The sequence below is a fragment of the Drosophila hydei genome, unplaced genomic scaffold, assembly GCF_003285905.1.
Source record: "Drosophila hydei strain 15085-1641.00,03,60 unplaced genomic scaffold, DhydRS2 tig00008134-arrow-pilon, whole genome shotgun sequence".
Classification (NCBI taxonomy): Eukaryota; Metazoa; Arthropoda; class Insecta; order Diptera; family Drosophilidae; genus Drosophila; species Drosophila hydei.
In genome coordinates this window covers 2,366,891-2,388,524 of record NW_022045843.1, presented here as the reverse complement: position 1 = coordinate 2,388,524, position 21,634 = coordinate 2,366,891, and the positions used below count along the sequence as shown (strand labels likewise).

The following is a 21,634-nucleotide window of genomic DNA, read 5'->3' as shown; positions in this document are numbered from 1 at the left end:
ACAGTTATGGGCATTGCTATGGACTTGTAAGCGCCTGCAACCACAAACAGCTGGCGGAATTGAAACTAAATAACATTCCAAGCAAGACGCAGCTAATTATAAATAAATTTAAAGATATTTAGAAATGTACAGTTATTTAGAAATATAATATACACTGACGAGCAAAACTGTAACACATGTTCAATGTTCTCACTTCAACGGTCTGTATTATCTTTTATACTTTATGCATGATTATGATCATAGTCTTGTTTTGTTAGTGAAATATTTGGCTCTTTTATTTATAAATTTGAAGACATTTGATTAGCGATGAGAGAAATACAATGGCAAAGAGTGAAAAAAGGCAAATGTTACAGTTTTGCACTGCAAATATTTTTAAACAAATACTTTTATTAAATTTTTTTTAATAACGGGTCCACAGCCCTTTTGATTTTTTGAGGTTGTTTATACGGTTTGGCATACTTTGCGTGTAGCGTCGCACCATTTCAGGTGGAATCGAGTACCAAACGTCCTTCGTTCTCTCTCACAACTCCATCCTGCCATTTGGAGGGGCCGCATATTTCGCAAGCTGCGATTTCAGATGGCTCCATACATTTTCTATGGGATTCATGTCTGGAGATTGCGGTGGCCACTTCATAGTTTGAAACTTTTGGTTCAATAACCAATTTTTCACCAAATGGGATGTGTGCTTTGGGTCATTGTCTTGCAGAAAAATGCAATTTTCATCAGCCAGACCCATGTTGCCAATGACTCCTCCCAAATTTTCTTGAAAAATTTTTAGGTATTGCTCCTTACGCATTATCCCATCGATTAACACTAAGGGCCCAACTCCATTTGTACAAATACAGCCCCAAACCATTATGGACCCGCCACCGTACACCGCACTGTATTTGCCGATTGGACTGTGGGATTCCTAGTCCAATACCACGATCGTCCGTCTGACTTAAAACGATTAATTTTAGTTTCGTCTGACCAAATAACCTTGAAAAAATTTTTTTAGCATTGTTTAAGCTTTTTATTTGTAACTTACGGCATCCCAATCAGCTAGACCCCAATTTTCATGCATTATAGCACAGTTTCTAACGCAAACTAATGTGCCTTTTAGCTAGAAATGTTTTTTTTTTTCTTTCATTGGCCTTAAGCCCCAATCTGCCGAGACTGCGACGGACTGTCCACTCACTGGCATTTAAATTTAACACATTAGCCGCTTTTATTGGCGTAAAGTCGCGATTGTTTGTAACTAAGTTAGCCAAGTGGCGCGTGTCACGTTGGCTTAAAAGTCGCGGTCGGCCTCCTTTATTGATTTTAATGTTTTCTGAACTGTTTTTTTTTTTAACACTGCACCGTCATGTGGCCAACACCAAATTTATTAGCCACTTTCCTAACGGATTCGCCCCCTATCAATAATTCGATTATTTCCTTTTTCTTTTCGTCAGCCATCATAATTATTTTGCAAATTGACTTAAAATGATCAAGGCTTATCGATTTAAACAAAAACAAATAAGTTTTAATGGTAAAAAAAGCTTTGAAACAAAAGTAAATAGGTTTTGCTCTGCGAGTGCAAAACTGTAACATTTGACTTTTTTTACTCTTTGTCATTGTATTTCTCTCATCGCTAATCAAATGTCTTCAAATTTATAAATAAAAGAGCCAAATATTTCACTAACAAAACAAGACTATGATCATAATCATGCATAAAGTATAAAAGATAATACAGACCGTTGAAGTGAGAACATTGAACATGTGTTACAGTTTTGCTCGTCAGTGTACATGCAGTATAAGATAACTTAAACGATTCTCTGTGGCTTAAGTATTAAATGTCTATTAGCTTAGACACTTGACTGGCTTGAGTTGCTGCCGCTGCAGCTGCTTATGACACTTCGCTCACTTTTCCAATAAATGCAAAAACAACAAACAAATAGACGTTACTGGCACATGGTAAATAGACTTTTAGCTCAAGTGTAAAGGCGACTAAAGCGAAGCTATCAATCACAAAGTTATTTCTCCAGCTAAATAAATATCTTTCAGCTACATTTAGCAATTGAATTTTGCAAAATGTTCGCACTAATTGCAACTGCAGCAATTTAAGCTCTTGTTTTGACCTCTGTAAGCCGCCTTGTCGTCCAGGCTGCTTGTGTTGCAAAAGCCGCTTAAGTCTTAAGTCCTATCATTTGGTTAAACAGAGAACATGATGCGACATATGCGCAGTCAAATGCAACTAATGGAAATTAACATAATCAGGCCAAGCCACAACCACAACAAAATTAAGAAACAAAACAACAAGACACAACTAGAAGCAGCATCTGCTTTGTGTACATTTACATAAACTAGCTACAGTAGAGGAAATGCTTAAGAAACTAGAACGAGTTGGCTATTAATATTGAATGGTTTAGAATGTAATATATTTATCGTGGCTTAACTTACTTCAGTTTGAGTGCGATCAAATAAGAGCAATAGCAAAAGAAATTGCCAGAAAACGAAAACGCTTTATTTGTGGCTTGATTTTGACGTTGCACTCATGCCATTAGCTGTAGAATAACAAGGCAATCAGCTACGCTGGGAGTGCCTTAGGTATAAGGTCCAATTTGCATGGCTCGACTCAATATGTGCAATGCTGTTCCATTAGTTGTTAGCGTTAACTTAGAACTGTACATTGCCCAAGAGAAATAGCTCATAGACAATTAGACATAGACAAATATAAATAACTAAGAAGCCTCTTGAACACGATTCACGATCGACAGGCAAATCTTACTACATGTTATCGCTAGCTTAAGCTGCTGCAGAAGTATAGTTATAGACATCTTGTTAGGTCATACATTGAGTAAAGCTAAGGCATCTATAAATTCTCTATGTAAAGTAATAAAATTCACTTAGACTTTTAGCTGGGATGCTGGTAAATGGGATTGCAATTTACTGCGCTGAGAAGTAGATTTTTCTTTTATTATTTTTATGCAATCCGTTGCAACTGGCTCAAGCTAACTTAGGTCATAGCAAAAATAATCGTGACTTGGCCAAGTTAAGGCTAGGATGTGGGATCTACGCACACATACACCCACGCACACACGCGCGTGTACCACAAGTAATATCGACACAGACAAGCTGCGACAGCTTGGGCACAATATAAAATATAAAAATAGAATCAATATGAAATCCACAGAGCAAGAGAAAGCGAGTGTATAAGGGACAGGACACAGCTGAGGCATTACCGAGCGCAAAGTGCAAAGTTGAGGCCAGCAGCTGTCATCAGCGTGAAACTCATCAGCATCAATAATCAAATGGAATTTCAATCAAATACGTGACGCATTCGCAACTGCAGCTGCAAAAAGTCGACAGAATTCACCTGGCTGGAAAATAAAAAATATATCAAAAAGAAATTGCATAAAATGACTGCAGTTGGGCGCACGCTAAATGAGATACAGCATGAGATGAAGATACAGTTGACGAGCTGGCGTGTGTGTGTGTGAATTGCAACGAGTGCAACACTTAAAAGTCTAGACTGAGTGGCTGTGGCAACGTTCTTTTATGTGATATGATAAATAAATGTGATATGCATAACAGGGCGAATAAGAATGAAGTTTTTAACGCTACGCTGAGGCATGGCATTCTAAATACCCTCGCTGATATATGGAAGGTACAGCTAATATACAAGTTACTTATGTGTACAGCAAGTGCCTAATCATAATTAAGTTGAAAAAAAAACAGCTGACATATAGAACTCAGAACAGCCCGATCAACGTCGGACACCCACTCGTATACTTAATACGAGGTATATTGCAAGGGATATATATGCATATATATATACATAAATATGCATCTGCTTTAAGTCCTTGCACTCTTTATCACATAATTAAAAAACCATTCAACATGGAGTAAAGAAGAAACTCAACAAGCAGCAGCGGCTGGCAGCATTTCTCGCAATAAGTATACGCCCGGCTGGCCCCCATTGTTAGCTTGGTTTTTTGTTTTTGGTTTCTTTGTGGCCCTTTTGTGGTCTCGCCCAGCAGCAAGTTGCCAGCTAAACTCTTTCTAATGAACGTCTTTAAGTCATGCCATAACCAGATTGCAGCAAATGCAACTCACGCAAAGCTTATTATGCACTCATCTCTCTCTCACTCTTTCTATCGTTCGTAATCAGCATTTTGTTTGCCCTGTTGCAATTATACAGTTAAATTGGCATTGTGGCGGCGCAACTCATTTCGCTATGCGATAGCCGAAAAATTCAAAAGCGCCGGAAATGCTGCTGGCCGCCTTCGTGGAGTACACGCAAAAGGCAAGTGGCTGGCAGCTGGCAGTTGGCAGTTGGCAGTTGCAGCTGCCGCCATTTTCATGTTGCATGTTGCAACAGACCACAAAGAGACGAAAACAAGCCCGTGGCAAGTGGCATGGCAAGCAAATTGACTTGCAACAAGCTGCTGCTGCTGTCCCCCCCAAGCAATCGCGTTGTTGCCTTTAACGTGTCATTTTAAAGACATCTAGCGCCACACACACAACGCGGCAACTTCTTGCTTCTTGCTTGTTGAAAACAAAAAAACATTTGGTTGTTATTAAAACGACAGGAAAAGCAAATGTGCAAAGAATAAACAAGCAGAACAAGCATAAGGTCTACAGCGAGCACTGCTCGACTAGAAGGTACCGAACACGCCTTCTTCTTCACACTGTTAGTCTGCCTTTATAATGGCAAAGCAAGTCTAACCAATGTTTGAAACTTGGACATATATGCCCAAATCAATTCAAGTCTCAAAAGTTGAGCAGTCGAGTCACTGCTGCTGCTATGGATATTCATATATTAAGAATTTGATTAGAGTTCAAATCTTATATGCCCGTTCGGCATAAAGAGAACTTGTCAAAAAGCAAAGCTCATAGATTTTTCTTGCTCTTAATGCATTCTTCAAGTTCTTCTTCTTTTTCTTCTTTTTAGCTTGGCAACGAAATTAAATTGTGGCAACAATTTTTCTCGCACTTTTGTCAGAGTTGTCAGCATGATTGAAGAAGAGCTTGTTAAGTGCGCTTGCTAATTAAATGGCGAGCATGCGAGCAGAGCGGACGGACGTGTGGCATGTGGCATGTGGCATGCGGTATGTTGCATGTGGCAAATGGGGCGTGTGTTAAGCACAAAGTTGGCATGTTAAGTCTTAACCCTGATGTGCCTGACAAATGAAGGATTTTCGGCAACTCGAAAACTTTTGCCAAAAGCCTTTCAGTTGCCAACGTGACAGTGCGAATATTAAGTGAAGGCGAAAAACTAACAAAAATTGTCAACGTAAATGCTGTTGTTACTTTTGCTATAACAATTGTAGTTGTAGTTGTAGTTGATGTCGTTGTCGTTGTCGTTGTCGCTTGCGCATGATTTCCGTGCTTAAAATTTCCTGTTCGAAACTGACATAAAAGAAGGAAGTGCAAGCGACAGAGCACGCAGGCAGTTAGACAGGCGGTCAGGCTGATTGACAGACAGACAATCAGACAGACGGATGTGTAATACAAATGCAGATGCACAGAGACGGAATGAAAAGCTGTGCCAGTTGTGTGTGGGCGCCATTTTTTCTACTATATAAATATATATATATATGTATATACGTTTCTATATGTAGAGTGCACAAGGCATTGCCTGTGCTATCATAGCGAAAGCCAATGGTAAAAGAAAACATGACGCAGCCACCTTATGCCGGGGGGTTACCAAGCAACCAAGCAACCAACCATCCAGTCGAGCATTTAATGACATTCTGCATTCACGTGTTTTTTCTTCTTTTTTGCCGTCTGCACAGTTGGATTTCAAAAATATTTACGTTGATATTTGTTTCGACTCGACTGCGGCAACAAGAGAAATATTATTACAAGCCCTTTCACACACACAAAGTGGAGCTAGATAAAAGGGGACTATACGAATGGTATAAACATCTGATTAACATATATATACAGCTAACAAAGCTAAACAATTGAAATATGAGACTTTAGCTTCAGGCATAGAGCTTTAGCTTCAAGGCATATTTACCTCATGCACGTGGGATTTTCCCATAATAAGAGCTTATCGGAGCTAAGAACTAATAACGGGATATTAAACATAGAGAGAATACTAATATAGATTAGGCTAGAATATAGACTGAGAGATGAAACTATAAAACTAAAAAAATTCCATCATATTAATGTTCGTTAGGTGATCAAAACTTTTTTACTTATAAAATGTAGTTTTATAATCTTTTAAAAAATTGTGTTTTATATTTAAGTGCCTTTCAACATTATTTTCTAACTATGTAGTAAAACTATTTAGTCTCAAAATGCAACTTCCATTTGCATCCATTTATCAATTTGGCAAAGTTTTTGTGAAAACAAAAGCATAATAAATAAAAAATAAAAAAACAAATAAAAGCAATGGCAACAGTTCTCGTGATTTATTGCACGCCAAATTAATTGAGAATACTTGAAAAACAGGCAAAAAAATAAAATATGGAGCGATGCGATGCGATTACCAAAAGCAAAAACCAAACAGCAAAAGGGAACGCTTAAAAGTGAGTACTACAGAAATTAATTGCACTTCTGAACTTTTTCTACCATTTTTTTATTTTTTTCTCTCCTTTTTGGATACCCTTTATAAAGCAAGAAAGTTGCGATAGCAAAAGTTATGCCAATAATTTATAGGCTTCTGATAGGCAAAAGTGGAGAAATATGCAAAAGCCTATTTGTTTGAATTTCATTTGAGTTCCAACCATATGGGAAATATATCATAAATACATGAGTTAAATAATTAAGAAATATTGCTTAAAATTAAAAAAATTGGTTAAGTAAAAAAATGAATAGAAGGTATTTAATAAATCAAAAATATTAAAGAGAATTACAATAATATAAACTCACTCTACATATAAATATTGACTAAAAACTCATTTAGAGGGTATTTATTTACGAGGTAAATACAGCCTATGCAAAAAAAAGTTTTGCAATATATCTTTCATAAGAATATACAAAATTTGTCATGAAGGCAAAAAGCTAAACGTATCTGCAGTCTCGTACTCAACTCTCAAATATATATACATTATATTTATACTTTATATATATTTATTTATATATTTATATATATATGTTTATTTGTTGTTCTCACACACAATTAAAACATTTATATCCGGGCTTTTTTCATGTTTTTTTTTGTTTGTTTGGCATTTGTTACAGTACAGCAAATTCAATTAAACAATGCAATCGCATAAACAAATCTACAGAAAATACACAAGCACACACACATGCATACACTCACACACACGCATTTAGAGCGTGCGCGCTTTTATTCCGTGGGGACCTCCCACAAATTGCGGGGCATTTGTGTGCAAGTGTTTTTTGTTATTTTTTTTGTTTTATAGTTTTTAATTGAAAAATATGCAATTAAAAGTCGAATGCATATGAAATGCACTGCAGTGTAACTGGGCGTATGAGCAATTAATAATCAACGTAAATGGCATGAAAAGAAAAAGAACAAAAATTATTAAGAGTCAACGACAAATTAATTTAAGCACTTAATTATGCCATAGATTCAATTAAATTACGTGTCATTTAATTAAGCGCATGAAATGTACAGCGCTTTATCATACACACACAGATATACAGAGCCATATACATGTAAATTTTGAACGAAGATGTATAAAACGAGAGACAATTGATGGAAATACGATATATATTATGAGCTTATATCAATTGAGATCATCGCTTAAAGTTATTTCCGACGATAAACAGCAAGATAAGGGACAGCCAAGCAAATATACTTTCACTGTCTCACAAACTTATTAGCCAACCCTCCTTTATATACTATATAAACATACTTCAATCAGCGCCATAGTTAAGCAAGTTTCGCTGCTCCAAAAACTTATTAGCTAACCCTCGTTTATACATATACAGACTAGCCTGTTCCCACATATTTCGCATTGGCATAACCCTCGCAAATAAACAAAAACCCTGCAGTTGGCCAAGCCAAGTGATAAGCAAACAAAGGCGAACAGGATAGCGCCGCTATTGCCCGCATGCCAGTCTCAAACTGTTGCACACACACACTCACACACATGTATCTATATACACATAAACACACCCACAGCTTGTACATACCATAATTTGGCACACGCCATTATAAAATATTGACAGCAGAGCAAACAAGTCATGGACAAGGGTCCAAGTTCGCAGCATGTGGAATCAGGCAACTGCTCCACATGCCAAAAGTCACAGCTCAGCATATGTGCGAGAGAGTGCGTGCGCGTGTGTGTGTGTGTGGATGGCATGTGTGCTTGTAGTTATAGCGGAGAGTTACTCATTCAATTAACAAATCCAATTTCTCAATTAAAAACTTGATAGTTCACGCTCAGAGTTGAAGTTTTTAGCTGATGGAGTCGAGGAGCGATGTTTAGGATTGGTATTAAAAACTTTAACAATTTCAAGCAGGGACTAGAATTTATTGGCAGTGCATATTGCTATAGTAGTTAAAAATTATGTATAATAAAATGGAGATAGCATTAAAAAAATGGAAATTCACATAATGTGCGAAAAGTAACTTGAATATTAAATCAAATTTAAAACAAATATCCTGCAAAACGCCAGTTCTTCTCTTTTTCTCTGTCTTTCTCTTTTAGCCTTAAAGCTATGGACCTGCAGCTCTGACTTAAATTAGATTTACAAAACTTTAACCAAAGTTCCTACTCTACGGTATCTTAATGCTGTGCTCACAATGTGTGGTTCAAGGCTTACCAGACGCTCGCACACACACATGTATACGCCAGCACACAGTCACACAGATAGAGTTGACTCTTCTCTGCTTTCACTATGTTGATTTAGCAAACATATTTTGGACAAATTGTTACATTTTTGTAAAAAGTTTAGCTTGAGGTGAAATCTGACCAAATGTTTGGTTATCTTAAAATTAAATTTCAAATTGCATTAAAGCTTAAAGTCTGACTGCAGTTGACTTTCAGCTTTTCAGTATATTGACGTATTTATTGTAATTAATACTCCAAGCAATATGATAAAAATATCAATTGAAGTATTAGTCCATTGTTTGAGACCCTAACTAAGCTAAACAATGGAGGCATTGTTTATACAGATTACTAAAAGCGTATCGCAAAAACGCAGACATGCAATGCAATTCAGCTTGTGCAGATAATTACATGCTTAATACACAAGTTGAGCACATATACACACAAGTTTATTTCTACTTGCCACGCCCAATAGTGTTAGGGAATTGACCTACCTGCAAAGAGAAAGAGTAGAGAAAATGCGTTAGTTTTAAGTTCATTGTTGCACTTGAGTTAGAAAGATAAATATTTGATGTAAATAATGAAATGAGTGTGTGAATAAACTATGTGAATATTCATTTAATTTGATTTTTGTTCAGTAAAAGTCGACAACAGTTTGAAGTCAAGTATATGCTGAAATATGCATTGCTCTGTCAGCTTTTGAACTACCTAACAAAAAGATGGAGAACAGCTCAAACGAATAAATGTGAATTAAGCTAGTAGCGATTCGTATAGTATATATCCCTATATCTATATATGTAACAGAAGATCGTAACCTCTGGTCATTTGAAAACGTGTAATAACACAATGATTTATCATCCCATGCACGTCGCATTTAATTGAATTACGAGTGCGCAAGGAAGTCATTTGAACAATTTGCAATTTGTAGCCTCAACTGCCACCGAGTGGGTGTGGATCAACAACAACAAGGTGTCAAGTCTTATCAGCTTATGTGTATGGAGCGACAGCAACTGGAACAATCTTGATTGATGCTGTTGTAATTCGGTGGCAGCGACAGCAGTCAAGACAAGTAAAAGCTACTTGATAGTCAAGTCTTGTGATAGTCAAGTCACTTTCAACTGATTGTAACTGAAATTGATTTAGCGTATAGATATATAAATGATAGAAAAGCTGCTTTATATATTTCATAGCAACTAATCTAATAAAATTATATATAAATTATATATATTTATATATATATTTTTTTTTTTTTTGTCAACTTTCTTTAAGCTTTCAAAATTCTACTCAAAAATAAATCCATAGTTAAACTTAATTTGTTTTACAAATAAAAAATAATGAACGTTTTTAATAAGCTTATCAACAATTAACAATTGTTATTTCACAGAATTTTATTTAATGTTATGAAATAAATAAACAATTATTGTGGCTTTTAGCCAAAGCGGATATCAAAATGCTGAGTGTGGTGTCAACTCAACTTTTTATTCAGGTTAAATAAAAAACAATTAGCAAAAAGTGCAATCAATAAATTGAATGTTCATCAAATATGTCAAGTTGTTGTTTAGTGCTAATGGAATTGATGACCAAAATGAGGTTTTATACAAAAAAAAAACTAAATTGATGAAATATCAACTTGAAGATACTCTATAAGCAGTTGAAGCTGAAATTTTATATTCTTTCTAAGGAAAGTTTCACTAATTATATAATATATATTTTATTATATTTAATTCAAATTGAATGTGTCTTACTTTCTTAAATCTTTTTTTATTTTTAAATTAAAAAAATTAAATATTTTCTATATATTTAAAATATGAATATATTTTATTATGAATAAAGTTCTCAAGTTTTATCACAATTAAAGCCCAGCTTAGAGCTTTCTCAAAGGCCTTTGCCTTAAACAACTTTGGCTTTGAGACATGTTGCATTACAAAAATAGGTCTTTGCATAAAATAAAAAATAAAATAATATTTATAATTGTCTGGGCCCATTTTCAATATCATTATTATTCATAAATGCAATTGCATTTAGTCAGCAATTTTGTTCAATGATTTGCAACTGCAGGCACGCAAAATGCTGCACTTGACGCATATCTATATACAAATATGTATATGCACTTATATATCTATAATCGTAGCTTAAGGCAGCATAAAAATCATTCCAAATTGAGTGCATAAAATAAATACAAATTGCGTCATTGACGCCTCAATAGGCGTTCAATAGGCCTTTTCATTGCAATTTTTGTATTTTGTTTCGTTTTTTTTTTTTATAATTGAGTCTTTTTATCTTTTGTAGCTGCGGATTTGTTATTAAATTTACGATGATTACATAGTTGCTGTAATTGTTGCATTGTATATGTTTCATGTGGCTATCCCATTATTTCCACGCGCCTCCATCAGCATTTTCAAATAATTACAGTTAATGCTTAATCGAGTATGCAGATCGATCAATTACTTGGAAAAATATTAAGACTAGCCTGTAATTTCTCCCCACATAGCTATTTTTCTACTATTAAATATGATAGCTTTTATTAAAAAGAAAACAATTAAATTACACATTTTATTTATGAAGCAATGCTATACTTTTTTATATATCGATAAAAAAGTGCACGTCATATTTATGTGATATATATTAAGATATAATTTTTAATCGGATACAGATTTGAATGAATTGCAATTATAGAATCGTCAATATATCAATAATAAATTGTTGAGCTTGCAAGTTTTTGAAATGATATATTCATTTAAAGATAAATATGAAACAAATAGAAATAAATAAATTGTACAGACAATTTTTTTTTTAATTGTTTGCAAATTAGATTATTTTTACATTTTGTGAAAATTTCAAATTGATATTTCAGCACGAACTTTAATTATATAAAATGATTTGACAAAATTAAAACACACGCAATAAAATCAAATAAGCTACGTGCTGAAAGTCAAGCGCTAAAAAAATCAAATTACCATTAAAAGTATTTAAAATACCTATTTAAAAATATATGGCACATATAAAATAAAATGTTTGCTGTTTCTATTATTTATCAAAGAGCTGCGTCACACTCGAAACAAAGCTTATCAATTATATTATTGCGATTGTATTTCAGATTAAGTATTGTAAACTAAGTATAATCTTTAGGGCCTAAACGTTTTTAAAGCGTTTCTTTTGTTTCACTTGAGAACAGTTATCAGCAGATAAGATCCAGGCATTTGTTTACGACAATGAGTTGCCAAATATTATAAGAAGTAGAAAAACTGTTGCTGGGCATCTGTGGAGCAGAAAAACAAAACACAAATGTAAAAATCATGCTGACATCTATTGTCTAGACAGCAGAGTCTGCTTCGAATGTGGCCAGACACGGCGCTTATGCAATGTTGCAACCTTCAGCATTAGCATTCGAAACGCTTGGCTGCTCCCCAGGTTTGTAGCATAAATTTCGATTTAGATGCCCACGAATTGCTTTCAATAAAAGCGAAAAACAATGCCCCAACATTGTAAAATGGCACACTAAAATTAACAAAATACAAGTTCAGTGTCAGGGGCTCGACAATAAACATCATAATGATTCTCCATTCAGCAACGAATAACAACAGATTTCAATTCACTTGAGCACCAATGCTACGTTTTTTTAACATAAAAAATGTTTAGAATTTGAGTTTGTTGTGAACATCAGATGTGCTTCAATAAGAGTTTGGCTGAATAGCAACAGTGAATGTTACATATAATTTTATGTTAAAAAAAACCTTGCCTTAACTTGACTTGACTTTTTGTATATTTGTAATAGGTATGTGAGGGAGTGTGGGAATGAAATATATTTTGGCACTGGCTTGAAAACACATGTCAGGTTCAAATCTATATAGAAACGATTTTTCTATTTTTTATTTCAACTCCCATTTTTTTAAATATTAAATTTCATCTCTATTCTACATTCAAAAGAGCATCAGTTAAGCCAGCAATACAAACTTAATTTCGTTTTAATTAAAACTCTGTGCGAACATGCATTCGTATTTAATTTTCTTTTGATTTGGCTTAACCACATTGCAACATCTGCCCCTCAGTTAGCGCAGCCATGTGCCCTTTTCCTCTCATTAAAAAAACCAAAAACACAAACAAAAATTAAACATAAATAAAGAGCGAACAAATTAAGCACAGTAAATGTTTTCACAGCAGCAGTAACAACAACAAACATCAAAAGTGAAACAGGAAGCTGCAAAATAATAAAAAAAAAGAAACTCTGATTTAATGTAAACACAGCATAAAATTGGCAATTTAATTGGGTTAATTGCACTGACGATAGCAGTGGGAAAAATTAAATTTAATTCATTCCCCAATTGTATACAGGGCTCATATATTTTTTATTTTAACAAAAAAGCCTCATTAACTTTTCACATGGTTTTTGGTTTCAATAAATGGAGATTTTCGCATGTAAGCAAAGTCGGCTCAAGTCTTAATGGGAAACGAGAGATGTTTTTGATAGATAAGCGATAAATGTATTAAAAATAAATAAAAATATTTTATCAAATTTTAAATCAATATTATTAAATAAATTTAACAAATATTAAATAATTTAAATATTAAATAAATTAAATATTTAATGCTATAAAATATATAAGTTACAATTTATCTAAATTTAAAATACAATTATTAAAATAATTGAAATATTAATGGCTTCAGCTTAATTGGCCTTATATTTGTTAAGTTAATAAAACATTCATATTTTAAGACGCGAATTTCTATTAATTTAGTGAAAATAATTAATGCATATTTATAAAGAAGGCAAAGACGGCAAAAAAGGCATCAATTATTATTTTTAACAAAAAGAATCAAGCCAGCTGCTCACTAGACAGCCATATCAATAACTCAATCAAATAAGCAACAATTTTCGCTGTAAATATTTCAGAGAAAATATCAACAAATGTGAACAAATAAACATTAAGCCACGCCATGCCATGCCTTGCCATGCCACACAGTGTATATTTTATTTATTTATTATTTATATGTCTGCATATTTTATTTGTATTTTTCAATACGTTCGTTTTTGCGTTTGCGCATCGAAATGTACGCATCAAAGGAAAATTGTTTGATTGTTCGGACAACGCGGCGAATGCGTGTTATTGCGGCTAATTAGACATTCACAGCACGCGTCTACGCCATTGTTTTTTTTTGCCAGCGCGCATTCATATTGTAATTCAGGCAATTCACATTTTTACATTTTGTATGCAAATTCAGCTCACGACAATTTCAATTTAAATCTTTTGCTTGTTTTATTTTTAGTTATTTTTATTGCCCCTCACAGAGGGCTTGACTGGTGAAAAATGCCAAGTACCAAGTTTTTGCGCAGCACCTCAAAAGTGTCAACAGATTTGTAAAGGCGCTGGAACTCTAGACTGACTGACTGGCTGGCTGGCTGTCGGGCATGGGATCGAGCGAACGGATTGCGACGCTTGCATTGGGGTCAGCACCCACTCAAACGGGCAGGCAATAACTGTCTCGCAGTTTGTGTGAAACACACATATGTGTCTGCATACCCTGCACTTGCAGCTCAACATGATCGATTGGACGGTATGATAATGATAACAAGAGATAGACTGCGGGAGCCATTTCATAAAAGTAGGGAATATAATCAAAGACTACAAATATTGAATATATAATGCAAACTTAAGGAAAACTAGTAACTTAGACAAACTTAAAAGTTATCATACAAAAAAGGTTTTAATATGGAAAGCTTAGAAAATTTAAATAATATATATATATATATATAATGTTCACAAATATTCTCCATTCAAAAATATTTATAGGAAATATTTATAGGAAAACTATAATATTTATTTATTATTTATATTTATTATTCATTTTACCTTAACTTATCTGAGAACTTATTATTATAATTTTTTTAATATATATACATATAATCACTTTTCTTTAGTTTGCATCGAGAATTAGTTTGACCCAACTCCAGGGTACTTTGCAGTCAATCACACTGACTTGGAACTTTTCTATTTTATGGTATTACTTTTGCGAATGGAAGGCAATAAAATATATTTATGGCATTTTGTTGTTGCTCTTGTCGGTGTTGTTGTTGTGTGCCTCGTCATGTAATTATGCCAGAAATCGTTACAGTTCCGCTTGATTGAGACGCAATTCGCAGTTTTGTGAAAATTGCGAATGTTCACAAAAGCGTTAAACGTTTGCATTTTAGAGCGAACATCTCGCAAACAAAACCAGGAAGGTCAGATGCGAACAGACGCTCCTTCTCCCCCTATCCTCTTAGCCAGTAAACTTGGCCCCCTCTCGTTTAGCCAACGGGTTATTAAGTTTATGCATTTTTATGAGCACGCCACGTTGGGTGGGGCTGCTGGCGGTGGCCGTGGCAGGGTCTGCTCAATCATAAGTCAAAGGCTGAGGTTGGGTGGCTTTGTCGTCAGGTTGAGCTTGGGCTGCGGTCCTTTACATTGAAGCCGCAGCGCACAAAGTGCATTCACCCAAATCTCCAATATATATGACGCATAGACTGGGCTGAGGGCGAGAGCGGCGTCGGGTGGGCAAGTTGTAAAGGGGTTGGAGCAGCTGAGGTAGCAGTCACTCACGTGCAGACAAACAAAAGCGTGGAATACAAAAACGCTTTTGTTTGCTGCACTTCATTGCATTCACTCAAGAGCAACAGAATGCCAGAGAAGGGAAAAGACAAAGACAGAGAATGCGAGCGGGAGTCGAGCAGAAAGAGAAAATCGCTAGCGGCAAATGAAGCAATAACAAATGGAACAAAGACAAAGCCACGACTTAAGAATACCCAGCAGCACAAACAACTTGGCGAGCAATAAAATTTAAGTTTAATGCAGGGTTTTATAACAATATTATAGTAAAATAATAATCGAGTACAATATTATAGAACTTTACACGCCAACGAATCTTTGAGCGGAAATCTTAGAGTAAATTGCAATTTTAGTTATTCAGCAATAATATTGAAAGTTTATTTTAGTTTGAATAATATTAATCACAATTTCATTATATAATATTATTCATGCGAAACAGTAGGAGTTTTTTTGACTTATGATAAATCAAGGGGGAGTACTTAATGTGTTTTTTTAATTATGTTTTGTATTGTAGGGCGTAGCTCATAATGAGAGATAATATATAAAATATATAAAATAATTTATAAATAAAAAAGTAATTAATACAAAAAGAAAATGAAATAAATAAAAAAAAATATATATAATAAATAGTAAAGAACTATAAATAAACTTAAGAATTTAAATAATTTTAAACTGTAATAAACATCAAAATGTAATTTGATGAGGACATTTATAATTACATTTATTATTATATTCGCTGGAGGCCTTATTACAGACGTTAACATTGTTTGTAATGTCTACGTTTTTATTTGTTTTGCTTGTAAACATTGGCTGAGGCTTTATATATCAAGAACAAACAAATATGAAATGTCATTTTATTATTGCAATTAAAAAAGATTAACAAAAAATATAAGAATAAGTATAAGAACATGAAAAAGTTTTGTATAATAAAAATTGCGACATTAAAGTTTAAGATTTAAAAAAATGTTAAAAATTTCTAGATAATCTATAATAAATCTAAAGATACAGTGGAATTTTGAAATATTATACTGGAAGTTTTCAAGTTTTCCTCAGTCAAATATGTATGGACTCTCAGCTACCTCACCTCAATAGTTGAACTTTTTGCGACATTGAAGGCCAGCCAAAAATCAAGACTTGGTCTTAATTCAGCGAATGCGCCATGTGGCAGTTGCGAAAACTTTATGGGCAAACTTGTTAAGCAAACAGAGCAACACTTAAATGCAACCCAGGGTGGCAGAGCTTTTGTGGATGCAACTGCAGCAGCACCACCACCATCCGGGGTCTGAGATAAGCGCGTTAAAAGTTGGGCTGCTCGACGGAAGCGAAACTAGAGACAGACAGCAGAGAGTGAGGCAGAGAGAGATAGTCTATTGAAGCAAGAGAGCAAAAGAGACAGCCGTATATTTGGGCTAGCTTCGAGTGTGGGTGGCCCGCAGTTTAATTAGTTGCACTCCACGCGCTGCCAGCAGCGCCTGATAGTGTGTGTGTTGGTGGTTGTGTGTGTGTGTGTTATCGGCTACGTTATAAACTTGACGCTGCCTTGCACTTTATGGCGTGCATCATTAAATATTTAAAGAGCTTTGTGTAACAAGATTTGCTTATGCCTTCAGAAAGTCTCCTCCTTCGCTGCTGTCAAGCACAATGTTGTTCGGCTTGAGCACATAATTGCATATTTATAAGTGCAGTCGACGCCGCGACAGCAAATTAAGCGGCAACAGCGCGCTTCCACCTCCCAGCTCCCCATATACTATATAGTCTATATATACACATCTGTTAACTTGTGTTCGGCAATTAATGATGCATTTCTGTTGCAAAACTTCGAGCTGCAATTGAATAAACGTTAAGTGGCGCCTCAGACAGTGCAGAGAAGAGCTCAGATTTTCGCATTCAGCTCTACAAGCCACAACTTGGAAATTGATTTAAGGGCTCTTGTGTCAAGTTTAGCAAGAACTCTTGTTGCAATCGAACCTTTGTCATGGTCATGCAAGATGCCAAAGAAGGTTAGAAGGAGATAGAGGGGGAGACAAAAGTTGGCTGTTAATGAATAGCTTAGTCCAATCAACTATCTTTGCCAGAACATGATTCCATTTATATAACAAGAGAATGTCCATGGAAATTAGTTGAGAAACGTTTCATTTGAAGCCTTAGCAAATGGCATAAAATTCAATTTGAAAATGGAATAATTATAATAATATATATTTTTAAAAATTTATTTAAAAGTCCATATTGTGTAAAGCAAAATGAAATATGTATACATATAAGAGACAAGCAAAGGTATATTCTAAATTTGAAACAGCAGTTGAATAAAAGCCTTGCTTAAAGCCCGACTATATACTGTATAGCCAGCCAATAAAACAAGTCTAAAAGGCATAAAAAACCAAAATTTCTACCACATTTCTATAGCAACTTATTTGCGTATTAAGTTTTTCATACCCTGACCTAAAAAAAAATAATCTAGACAAAAATCAAAACCAAAATAATAATAATAATAAAAAAAAACAAGCTCCATAAAGATTAAACCGAAAAAATAGCAACTGTAAATTCTCTTTACTCAACCAACTAATATTCCGTTTAGTTTCTGGCTAAACAACTTTCTGGCTATTAACGTTTTTTTGCTTGTTTAACAGTTTGTCGCTTTTCACATTATGAATGCAGTTAATTTTTAACATTTTTGAATGTGCACACTAAAAGTTTTGATAAAATCATAGAACTTTTTCTATTATTTTATAAATTGTTGTTGTTTCCATTTATTTTAATTTTTTTGTGGTTTTGCCAATAAACCGTTTTGGCTGCTGCTTTTTGTGTGCATGTTGCATATTAATTACGTGAAATTATTTTTGCTGCAGCGCAACGCCTGAATTGTGTTCCATTGCGTTATAATAAATTACTAGCCACTGCCACGCCCATTCGCCCTCCAAAAACACACACACACAAATCAACCGCAAAAACTTGCAAAGTCCATAAACAAATGTTGATTTTGCACAATTGCATTATTATTCGAGAGGGGGCGGAGCAGAGGGGGCGGGGTAAGGGTATAACAAAATGCCAGCAATGCCATTAAACGCCCTTTCGTAGGCGTGGCGCATGCAATTGAAAACACACCAAATTAGTTATTTCGCAAATGTGACATTCGATGTTCGTGTAATGGAAATTTACACAATTTACAATTTTATGGAAATATATTTTAGACTTTTCCATTTTTTGTTGCTGAATCATTGAAATTAAACATTTTGTGCAAAGTTAAACGAATGAGCAGCGAACGAAACGGATTTTACATTTGACAAACAAATTATTTAACGATATTTTAGCATTTGCTACTTATTTGACACTTTGGGCACAAGAGTTGATCAATTATTTATCATTTTCATACATATATATATATCATTTATAGAGCATTCCATATTCCCCATTCTATAATTAAACATTTCTTATTGTTATTGTTATTTTTATTCTTTGGGGTTGGGTTTTTAGCGCCTTGCTAATGAGCTTTTTGTGTAAATTCTACGCCGTGAAATTAGTCATAAAACAATTTGATGGCTTCGCAATTGACTTTTTGCAATTTTACCTAGAACAAGACTTTAGCCTGTTTATTATGTATATTTGCTGACAATTGAAAAAAGTTCCCAACTTTATCTGTTGTGATAAAAAAGAAAAGAATTTCGCAGCCACTTGAACTTTTATTATATAGCTACAATCAGTCAACGAGTCGGTTAAAAGACAAAGAACTTTTGAATAGATAATGGCTAAAAATAAATGCTTTCTTAAACTGCTTAATATTCTAATTTCTATAAATCTTATTTAATATTTAATCATTTCATTGACCTTTTCTAAGTTCGACATCGTTTGATTCTTTTTTTACAGTGTACTTAAAGAGACAACTGTGCAAACAAGTTTCGAAAGAGTAATTTTTCCAGTTCTGAAATAAAAAACAGACAACAAAACCAGTCTTCAGGATGGACAAGCCAAAAAACTAATACAAACGTTTAGCAAAACAAAACAAAAAAAAGTAAAGAAGAAGACTTTATTTCCTTATACTAAATGCAAAAATGAAATTAATTTTGAAAATAATAAACAATATAATGCATTAGCGTTGATAACAACTAATCTATTTCTATGGCATTATTAAATGTCAAAATATAGTATGTCTCTGGCACTTGATAAGCAACAAAATACGAAACGAAATATATATATATATATATATGTATAACTGTATATAGAAATGTAACTTTGTCGGAGACATCGGAGCCATAAAGTGTTCATCATAAAGTCAGCTAGATAAACAAAATATGAGCGCAAAAGTCGTTGTTGCTTAACGTTCTTAAATTGGCCAAGTTTCAGATATCGTATCTTATCAATGTGATGTCCATGTGAGCGTGTGTGTGTGTGTGTGCCATTAAGGCAATTGCTGTGGCCAAAATTGACCTTGTTACGAAAAGTCGTCTTGGCCATATTTCCAGCGCTCGCTTTTCGCCTTCCAATTGCCAATTGCTTTGGGCCGTTCTCCGCTTTCATTTATCATCATATTTCTTGCATTTACCGCACATTTCACCAACTGCTGACCGTTTTTTTCTCCTTCTTATTTTTTTTTTTGGTGTCACTTACGTGCTGTACTTATTGTTGTTGGTGTTGCTGCTGTTGGCCCACTTTTGGCAACTGCCAGAAACCATTTCTCATTTCTCTCTGTGGCGTGCAAATTCAAACAAATGCATTTTACAGCTCTCTCGGCCAACTTTGGCTGTAACCAAACTGCAACTATGTGTGTGTGTGTGTGTGTGTGTGTGTGAGTATCATATCTGTGGCCAAAGAAAGCCGCTGCCCGTTTGCCATTCGCTCTTGGCACTTGGCTTTCACTTGAAATCACGTTTGAACGCCCAGCTGCCTGGCTGCCTGTTTGCCTCTGTCTCTCTCCCTCTCTCTCTCTCTCTCTGTGCGTGTTGAAAATGCTTTTCCAAACAATACACCTTACCCCAGTCCCCAACAAGCCACGCCCCTGTTGGCTTTTACGCCTCATATTCGGTTAGGTATGAACTTTATTGCAGCACATGCCATTACACAGCTGCTGTAAATATTTTTTCGTAGCGGTCATAAGTACGCAGAGTATCTGAGAGATACACACACACACACACATAAATGCTTTTATTTTATTATTCGTTGCAATTCTTCTGCTCATCATAAATTCCATTTGAAGTTTTTTCTTTCTTTTTCTTGTCTTTTTTTGCTCAACATTTTTCATCAACAAAAATTAAAAACTTTTCCTTTGCCTTATGAATTTTTATCATATGTTTCACTACACCCACGCCCACGACCTGTCACGTTGTTTCGCGTGATTTTTCATATTTGATTTTAAATTCATTTTCATTAAATTCTAAACTTGTTAAATTTCGCTTCATTAGACAAGGAGAGTAAATAAGAGAGCTCGCGAGTGAGAGAAAGACGGAGTAAGCAAGAAGTACCATAAATATGTATTAATTATTTATTATTATTTGCCATTCAGATCTAATCAGCTTGAACTGCGCATTTGCATAACAACTTCACACACTTGTTCCAACTGCAGTTCACGATCTCAACGTATTCAAATCATCGGGTATTACGCCTTTGAACAGCTTTAACGGAGAATGCAGTACCAGTTAAGTGGTTTCCAGTACTAGAAACTATCTATAAGGAAACAGATCTATTGATTATAACTTATTCAGCTTCAGAGAAGGAAGAAGCTTGAAAGAGCTGATTTATTAATTAATTGAAATGAATTATTCAATAAGGAAAATATATAGTATATGTATACTATATGTTTACTATACTATACTATATTACTATTTATATAGATATTTATAAAATCTTCAATTTATAAGTCGCTATTGTTAAACATTGCTGTCTAGACAACTCATTTAGATCTAGGGCTGTCAATCTCTACTGAGTTCATAAAAAAAAAATGTAAATATATATAAAACAAATCTATATCTAAATATGTATACAAAAAATAAATAAAATAAATGTAATATGTATTTTCCAGATTGTTATACACTCAAAAAACATTTATACATTTTTTATATACAAATTTAGATTTTTTAATTTATAGAATATATTATATTCTAAGAAAATGTATTTAATACAGTTAATACTTTTTTAGATGTAACAATTATTCGTGTGAAAAATATTTCATCCAATCAAAAATGAATTAAGAACTGAATAAAAGTGTTCGGATTGTTTATAAATAAAATGCTCGAGGCCCTTCGAAAAACTACTGTATACATTTGCTACTTAAATCTATGATTAATATTAATTTATGCGATTGCTTTTCAACATTGTGAACTACGTTTCTAGAAAATACATATTAAA

At 34.2% G+C, this 21,634-nt stretch overlaps 1 long non-coding RNA gene across 3 annotated transcripts in view; it reads right to left on the bottom strand.

Moving 5' to 3' along the window:
* Positions 1–21,634, bottom strand: part of LOC115483445 — a 59,215-nt gene that overhangs the window by 7,083 nt on the left and 30,498 nt on the right. Inside the window, exon 2 of one of the 3 annotated variants that reach the window (XR_003944356.1) lies at positions 9,160–9,208. The exons of the other annotated variants lie outside the window; for them this stretch is intronic. This is a non-coding gene — a long non-coding RNA (uncharacterized LOC115483445). The remainder of the gene's footprint in view (positions 1–9,159; positions 9,209–21,634) is intronic. 3 annotated transcript variants of the gene reach the window in all.